This window comes from Myotis brandtii, unplaced genomic scaffold, assembly GCF_000412655.1.
Source record: "Myotis brandtii unplaced genomic scaffold, ASM41265v1 scaffold633, whole genome shotgun sequence".
NCBI classification, from domain to species: domain Eukaryota; kingdom Metazoa; phylum Chordata; class Mammalia; order Chiroptera; family Vespertilionidae; genus Myotis; species Myotis brandtii.
Window position 1 is genome coordinate 231,326 of NW_005370423.1, and position 9,020 is coordinate 240,345.

At 55.7% G+C, this 9,020-nt stretch overlaps 1 long non-coding RNA gene across 1 annotated transcript in view; it reads right to left on the reverse strand.

Annotated features, from left to right (window-relative positions):
• Positions 1–9,020, reverse strand: part of LOC102242110 — a 14,393-nt gene that overhangs the window by 2,127 nt on the left and 3,246 nt on the right. Inside the window, exons 2-3 of the long non-coding RNA XR_314381.2 lie at positions 4,925–5,043; positions 643–902 (exon numbers count right to left, since the gene is read on the reverse strand). This is a non-coding gene — a long non-coding RNA (uncharacterized LOC102242110). The remainder of the gene's footprint in view (positions 1–642; positions 903–4,924; positions 5,044–9,020) is intronic.

A 9,020-nucleotide genomic window follows, 5' to 3' on the forward strand; every position in this document is an offset into this window, starting at 1 on the left:
AGTGAACACCCCAGCCTATAGGAGCCAGACAGTCACCTCCCACTGCCCCGTCTCCTGGGTCACCTCAGAGTAGCGATGACCTCGACGGGCCAGGACTCAGAAGGGCAGGAGATGCAGGGCCATTTCCCCACACCCGAGCCCACTCCCCACCAAGGCAGGGCTACCGATAACACCTACGCCAGTGGTCGGCAAACCGCGGCTCGCGAGCCACATGCGGCTCTTTGGCCCCTTGAGTGTGGCTCTTCCACAAAATACCGACTTCTGCGCATGGGCCACGAAGTTTCAATCGCACTGTACGTGTGCGCCCGCACATGGTATTTTGTGGAAGAGCCACACTCAAGGGGCCAAAGAGCTGCGTGTGGCTTGCGAGCCGCGGTTTGCCGACCACTGACCTACGCCAACCATCGGGATTCCGTTTGCTCCAGAGAGGCCGCGGGGAGTCCATGCTGGTGGCTGGCGCTGCGTGCACTTGCACCGAGGCAGCTGGAGACGTGGGAGGGTGAGTCCGCGGGGCTGGGCCGGGCCCAGAACAACCTGATGGCCCAGGTGGACCCGCACCGAACTCCATGTCCCCTTCCTCTGAACAGAAAGCTGCTCCCTTAGCCCCTCAGCCCATGCGTGTTAACGTGCCCTTGCGCCCACCTTTGACGCTTGGGGGTAGCACTCTTGCAGCCGCACCGGGTGCCGATGGCCTCAGGACAGCGTCACGCTCCACGCTGGCTTTGCTGCTGTCACACGCGGAGTGACACGACCGTGGGCCAGAGCTTGGCCTCTGGAACCAGACAGTCCTGGGTCCACTCCCCTGCTCTGGCACGTCCACGGTAGGAGACCGCCCGTGAGTCATTCCACCGGACGGAGCTGCCGTCTTCCCAAGTGGGGATGGGAGCGCCGCCGCCTCCGCCCTGTAAGGAAGAAAGGACACTTGTGTGAAAACCTTAGCAGAGCTCCCGGCCCCTAGGAAGTGCTGGTGAAGTGTGAGGATTACTGCGTAGGTAGGTTGGCCCCCTTCTGCTCCTTCATTCATTCATTCCACCGAAGGTTTACTGAGCACCTGCCGTGGGCCAGGCTCCGTGCTGAACACTGTGTATTTGGGACAGGGGAGCGAGCAGGTGGGGGAGGGGAGGTGCCTAATAAAAATGATGGTTGAAGGACATGCAATGTTGCCTTCGTTCTCTCATTTAAATCTCACACACACAGGAGGTGGCGGGTGCCGGGAGGTGGGGGGGAGTCTGGAATAACGTCAACATTAACATGTTTCATCATAAAATAATTCCTCAAAAAAATTTAATAAATTACACACACATGAGATTCGGGGACTTTGTCCAATGCAAAGCTGAAAAAAGCTGGACTGGGATGTCTTGGGCAGCCCCCTCCCACACTTTCCCTCGAGTAGCAATTCTGTCATCACTGATGTTTCTATCTCTCTCCCCGTCTCTGAAACCCATAAAAATATACTTTTAAAAAATAATAGGATCCTGAATCCAGTCGATGTGGAAATGGAGTAACACAAAACCACGTGCCCACGACCCCTGTGGGCCCAGGACCCAGCCCATCCCGTGGCGAGTGTGTGCGTGGGTAGGAGACCACACCCCACGCTCAGTGGGAACCGGGGTCTGCTGAGCCCATCGGAAGGAGGCCAGGAAAGGGAGGAGACTGGGGAGCGTGACACTTATTAAAAGCACTTGCTCGAAAGCCGAGCTCAGGCCCACATGGTGCCCAGCCCAGGCCCCGGCCCCGGCCGGGGTCAGTGCCCCGTCCTGACAGGCGTGAGCAGGGCAGTCTGGGCGGAAGATGGATGGGGGCGTGAAACACGCCCGTGACAGCGGTAATCCACACGCCCCGGGAGCGCAGGCTGGTCTTGGGGCCACTTCCCCACACTTTTTATGGGCCCGGAGTGAGGGGGAGGGAATTTTCATCATTTCAGACATAAATAACTCCGCCAACGGTGTCAAGATCAGACACCTCGAAATGAACCCCTCCCGGCAACGCAGAGCCTTGGCCTGGGCGCGATTTATTTCTCGGTGGCGGGGCTGCCTGCAGTCAGCGAGGCGGGCCCCCAGGACATGAGGTGCAGCCCCGGGCCCCGAGCATGGAGCCTCGGAGAAGTCCCTGTCCTGCTCAGAGCGATGCCCACGCCCCGCTCTCCTCTTGCTCAGCGGCTTTGCCCTCCCCAGGGGCTGACAGCCCGCCCCCTTCTCTATGGAGGGGAGAGAAAGGACCAGGTTCGAGCTCTCATTTCCCACCACCCGAGCCCACGAGCGTGCCTGCTGCAAACCTCTCTCTCTCTCTCTCTCTGCTGGATATAGCAGGATAGCAGGAGACCTCCCTCCCCCCAGGGGCCACCCTCCACTTGGGCTCTGAGACCTGTTCCCTCCTAAGGGTTTGCCCTTCGAGCGACACTCACTCCCTCTCCTCAGCAGCCCCTCTGCCCTGATCATTCTCTCCTGCATCGACACGTCCTCAGCACCTCCCACATCCAAACACCAAACCATCTCCCTTGGTCCCTCCTCTCTCCCCAGCGATGGTCTGTCTTTCTAAACAACTCGCACCTGTGGCCTCCAAGCCCTGCCTCGACTTCGTCATCCACATCCAGCTCAATGGCGCCAGCACGCCACCTACACAGCCCTCACGCTGGTCCATGACTCCGTGGTGTCCAACGCAGAGTCTCCTCTCCTCTCCTCTTACTTGACTTCTCGGTCGAGCCCTCAGTCCCCCCTGAGCCCCTTCCTTTGCTCGGCAGCTTCTCCTCTCCTGGCTGCTGCTCCTCGGCCTGCCTTTGACCTTCCTTCTGCCCCCAATGTCTAGAGGCCAGAGGGCCCCTGGGGCCATCTCTCAGCCCTCTTCCTTCTGCTTTGTCCCTTCTCTGTCAGCGGGCTCCTTCATTCCCTGGCTGTCCATGCCTTCCATGTACTACAGACTTTCAAAGAGCAGAGCCCGGGCCCGGAAAGTTCCCCCGAGCTCCGCCTCGCGTAGCTGGACGCCTTCTTGGCATCCCCCTTAGCCATCGAACAGGCGCCTCACCTTGGCGCTGCTACAACGAGGCGGTTTATGGAACAAGAAGCACCGCCTGCCCTTTAGGCTTGCAGAAGGTGTGCACCCTCACTGAGCACTCATAAAACGCACATCGAGACAAGCCGAGTTCTTTTTCAGCAGCCGGTCGGCAGAGAGAGATCAATACACTGGAAAACACGCTGTGGGTCAGGATTCGAGGGAAAAGGTGCCTTTGTCTATTGGTAGGGAATATAAATTGGTGTAATCCCTTTGAGGGTAAACAGTCAATATGCACGAAAATGAAAGCCACACATCCTCCTTGGCCTGCAGTTACTTTGCTCGGCAGCTTCTCCTCTCCTGGCTGCTGCCCCTCGGCCTGCCTTTGACCTTCCTTCTGCCCCCAACGTCTAGAGGCCGGAGGGCCCCTGAGGCCATCTCTCAGCCCTCTTCCTTCTGCTTTGTCCCTGCTCGAAAATGAAAGCCACACATCCTCCTTGGCCTGCAGTTCTACGTCTAAGAATGCATCTTGTAGCTACGTTAAATTAGTAGATTCAATAAGTGTATTTACTTCCAGTAATCGTTACCCAATAGATAGACAGTCACACACCTGCACGTGGATGTCGAAAGCATTCGGGAAACCATCTACTCCCAGCAATTACAGCGGTTCTCAACCTGTGGGTCGCGACCCCTTTGGGGGTCTTTCACAGGGGTCGCCTAAGACCATTGGAAAACACATATATAATTCCATACTGTTTTTGTGATTAATCACTATGCTTTAATTATTTTCAATTTGTAACAATGAAAATACATCCTGCATATCAGATATTCACATGACGATTCATAACAGTAGCAACATTACAGTTATGAAATAGCAACGAAAATAATTTTACGGTTGGGGGTCACCACAACATGAGGAACTGTATTAAAGGGTCGCGGCATTAGGAAGGTTGAGAACCACTGAATTAGAGTCTCGCTGAGTAAGTGAAAGCAAGTTCCAGAGTGGGACAGCGCTTCATTGTGAAAAGAACGGAAGAAGCCTTCACAAGCTGATACAGAAAAATCTCCAAGGTATCGTGTTAAACGAAAAAAGAAAAATTAAGAGTGGCTCCGTTGGTTGGAGCATTTGCTCAGACACCAAAAGGTCTCAGGTTCGATTCCCAGGCAGGGCACAGACCCAGGTTGCAGGTTTGATCCCCAGCCAGGGCATGTGTGGGAGGCAACCGATGGATGTTTCTCTCTTTCTCTCCCTCTCCTTTCCTCTCTCTTTAAAATCAATGAAAGCATGTCCTCAGTTGAGGATTTAAAAAAAATAATAATTAAGGTGCAGAAAAGGTATACTATGCTACTATTGGTATTTGGAAAAGGGTGCTAGAGACAGAGGGACTCACACAAAAACACTTACATAAATACAAAATGTTATCGGAAGAAAACACACACAACTTGTAATGGGGATTGCCTTTGGGGCAAGGGGACCAGGAGACCGGTTTTGAAGGGATGAGGATACGTTCTCTGTATACTGTGTGCGCTGTTGGAATTCTATTTTGCCATGTTCGGCTATTTCAGTTTCATTTTAAAAATAAAGTTATTTTTCATACCCTGGCTTCTTCTCTCCTTTCAGCTCTCAGCTGAAATGCCACCTCTTCCAGGAAGCCCCCCTGGACTACCCTCTCTATGTCCGTCTCTCCTACATTGTTTTCCCTGTTCCCTGCTAGAACAGCTTCACTTTTAACCTTCACTCTAAATATTTGGGGTTCCAAGATCTCTCCTCACCTCGTCAGAGATACTGCCCTGTGCCCCCCAGGTGAAATCATATCCTCACCACTACCACTGTCCCTCTCTAATCCTTCATCCTGCCTCCTTTTTCTTTTTCAATGCATCCATCAGCACCTGACATGTTGCATCTATTTTTTTTATTTGTTTGCCAGTGACTTACCCTCATGAAGAGCAGGAATCTTGCCCATTTCGTCCACCGCTCCACCCCCTGCGGCCGGAACCATGCGTGGCACGCTGCGGGTGTCCAATAAATATTTGTTGAACGGATGGATGGTTTCTCTGCAAAGAGAAAACAAATAAATAAAAAGACACCTAAAGGCTAGAAAATACACTATCCCCAGCCCTGAGTTTAGGGCGGGGTCTGAAATCGGGTTCCAGCCCCTGTCCAGGCTGTGTGGGCATCGGCTTGCTGAGCGAAGGGCCTGGGGACGCCTCAGAGCACCAAGTGACGGAAAGAAAATCGGGGACAAGAGGGAGCAAGCTCTACAGGAGACGCCAGGAGTGTGGCCCTGGGGGAGACAGCCACAGCGAGCAGACAGGAGTCTTCAGCAAACCCCCAGGAGGGAGCGCCTGCCCTAGAAGGTCAGGGCTGGAGAGAGCAGGGAAACGGGAAGAATGAGAGGGAGGCCTTGGCCTGGCCCTCACCTGGGGGAGCTGAGCCCCAGCTTCCGATGGATGAGACACACAAGGTGTGGGAGGCACGGCCAAGGGCAGGAGCGCGGGTGCTCACACAGCCTAAAGCCCCGGGGGCCTGGCTCAGGGCGGGCGAGCCATGACTCAGCAAGTCCTGGGAGCCAGTGAGTTCAGTGCAGGGGCTGGGGCAGCAGGCAGACAGTGGGGCCACCAGGGACCCCCGCACCCACTGCCCCCTCAGGAGGAGAAGTTCTGGGTGGCACGAGGGCCATGCTCCCCGCGGACTTCAGACAACAGTGTTCTGGGCCCTGGTGCGTTGGCGGCGGCCGGGATCCTGCCGGGGCCTCCCAGCACCTCCATTGTACTCTCAGGCTCAGCGTGCCCTCGGGCCGCCTGCTGAAAAGTTTACACTAAGAAACCCTCCCTAATTGGTTCCTTTGAAGGGTGCCCTCTGCACACCATCAAGGCAGCCCTGTTCATTAGCAGCCGCTCACATCAAACCCGGGCGGGAAACGTCCATCACCCAGGGATTCACACGTGGACACAGGCCTCCCCGGGCCCAGCGCTGCCCACGAGGCTCCGTCCTGGGAGAGAGGAGTGTGGCCCAGCCACTTCTCGCCCAGGCTTCCTCCACCTCCACGCGCTGCCAGGTGGCAATCCTTTGCCGGGGGCTGCCCTGTGCCTCCTGGGGTTCCCCAGCCACCCAGGCTCTACCCGCTGGATGCCAGCCCCACCTCTCTAGCTGTGACAACCAAACCCATCCTCAGACCATGCCAATGTCCCCCGAGTGCAGTGGACAACCGCTCTTCTCATTTCCTAGCCGTCTGAACAGCTGACCTGGGGAAGAAAAAGCCAACTCGGAAGAGACATTTCCTGAAGGTCTCCTACATGCCAGGCACGGGGGACGGTCACAAATCAGGGGTGCACGTGGCCCCAGCCATGTCTCTTGAATGAAGGGGGACCAGCCCCTTAGTTCCTTGTCAGTTTCAAGGCTCCCCTTAGTTCCTTGTCAGTTTCAAGGCTCAGCTATCCCACAGAGGGACCGGCAGGACTAGGTCCGGGGGTGTCGGAGGAGGAAGCCCCTCCAGAGGAGGAAGCCTCGGAGAGCCTTGTTCTCGGCTCCTCCCGGGAATGGGTGTCTCGGGCCTTGCAGGGAGCAGAGTGGGTGTTCGGCGGTGGATCACGGAAGGTAATTACAGAGATCTCCAAGGGGCTGCGGGAGGCCCCGGCCCAGCAGAGCTTTCGCAACACCGGGCAGCCGAGCAGCCACGGAGGGTGACGGGCTCACTAATCATTGGCACCAAGCACTCCCGGCTCCCAGCCTGTGCCAGGAAAAACAGAAAAGCCGACAAGAACAGCACGGTAGCGTGTATCACACCCTCCAGCGAAAGGCGGCCACCGTTCCCCCACAGTGGTCTCTGAGGCTGACTGGGGGCCTCGACGGGTGTTGCTGAGACTGGCGGATGGGTTGTGGGGTGGGCAGGCAGGTGGGTAGGGAAGCCCCTGCAGAGGGGGTGGAGGAAGGCTGGAGGACTGAGATAGGGGGGCAGGGACGCGCAGGTGTACGTCCTTTCAATGCATTGAGGGCCACCCAAGTGGCAGGGACATGCCCCCGAGAAGTTGGCACCGACAAAGGCCAGGGGCCCCGGAGACTTAAGTAGTGATGTCTCCAGGCCGTGGGTAGCAGGCTCTCTCCTGGCCGCCAAGGACTGCCCGTGTGCAAGGGGGCAGGAGAACTGGGGACAGCCAACACCGTTGCCCAGGTGCTGGGAGTCATTTCAAAGCAGACAGGACTGGGAGGTGGTAGAAACGTAGCAAGCGGAGAACCAAGAAGCACATTTCCCAAAACGCGGCGCAGAGATGGTCTGGGGTGACTTGGGGACACAGTTTCCCCAACACTGACTCCCAGGGGGGAGAGGCGAGTCCTTCCGATGAGGACAAAGAGAACCTGTTGGCTGGGTGCTGGGAGAGCTTTCACAGCTTCAGCGTGGGGTCCTCTCTCTCTCTCCTTTTGCCAAGATAGAGCATATCTCTTGGCTCGAGCAACAAGGATATCTGGCCAGAATTTAAAGATACTGGCTTTTATTTTTCCTTTTAAAGTCAAATTTATCGAGGCAACATATACATACAGTAAAACGCGCCATTTTTTAGTGTATCCTTCTATGAGTTTTGAACAGCGCATACAGTTATATAACCACCAGAGCCATTAAGATATAGAACATTTGCCCGGCCGGCGTGGCTCTGTGGTTGAGTGTCAACCTATGAACCAGGAGGTCACGGTTCAATTCCTGGTCGGGGCACATGCCCAGGTTGTGGGCTCCATCCCCAGTGTGGGGCCTGCAGGAGGCAGCCGATCCATGATTCTCTCTCATCACTGATGTTTCTATCTCTCTCTCCCTCTCCCTTCCTCTCTAAAAGCAATAAAAATATATATTTTAAAAAATATATAGAACATGTCCATCACTTAAAAAGCCACTTGATGCCCTTTGAGGTCAACTGGGTTACCAGCTCCTTGGAAGTGTAAAGCTACCTGTTAACATCACACCTTCCCAGACCCACTAGTTCTATGCACAGAGTTGAATGTTAGCTGACGGTGACGTGTTGGGAGGGGGTGGGAAATGGTTAACTACATGGAGAGAAAGAACTGAGCGATGGAGGGGGAAGAAGGATATGTCAAAGGCAAATTCTGGGATTGGGGGAAGGACCGTTGGCCAGAGAAGAGGAAGGGAAGGGAGTCTGGGGCCCTGGGGGTCGGATTGTGCCGTATGGTATCTATAGTGAGTGATGTTTCAGTGAGGATTCTGAGCTGAAAGAAACCCACAAACTCAACGCAAGCTCCTGTAAGTAAAAAAGAGAAGGTATGTGTCCACCTTAATGGGAAGTCTTCAGGAGTGGCTGGATCCAGCAGCCAGGTGATGTCACCAGGCCTCAGCCTGGCCTTTCTCCCTCTCGGCCCTGTTTCCCTCGGTCTTAACCACTTCCTCACAGTGGAGAGCTGGCCTTCAACACCCCAAGTTGGCATGTTCCCCTCCAGTCACCCCGCTGGGAAGAATGCATCTCTTTCCTGGTTATGCCCACAAGGGTCCTGGGACTGAATCTCTTTGAACTACTCTTGCACTGTATGCTTAAAGCACTTACTGTGGCCAAGGGGTTAAACACCCTGATTTCCCAGACCTGGGTCACATGCCCACCTTCCCACCAATCACTGGGGCTGGACAGGGGCTGCCCCTGAACCAATCCCTATGGACAGTGACCTTGACTACTCCGATCGGCTGGTCCTAGGGCGCCTGCCGACCTGGAAGTGCTGAGTCATCCCCCTTTGTCCCAGGTGGACTGAGTGTGAGAGAGGGAAGGGCAGGTGTCTCCGGAAGGAAGCGTAGAAACCAACAGCCATTGCTCACACAATGGGCAGTCGGGGAAAGAAGATTCCAGAACAGGCACTGACATGCTGAGGACAGCGTTTTGGAAATCTCACTGGACAGCCAACCTGGTGTCTCCCTGCCCTCCCCAGATCATGTGACCCACGCCTGGGCCAGCCGACGCCAGCTCCGGCCCACTCCCCCGGCCCAGGGCAAGCGGGCCCCACACTGCTTCGCTCCCCGCGGGAGGTCTGAGAGCTGGCA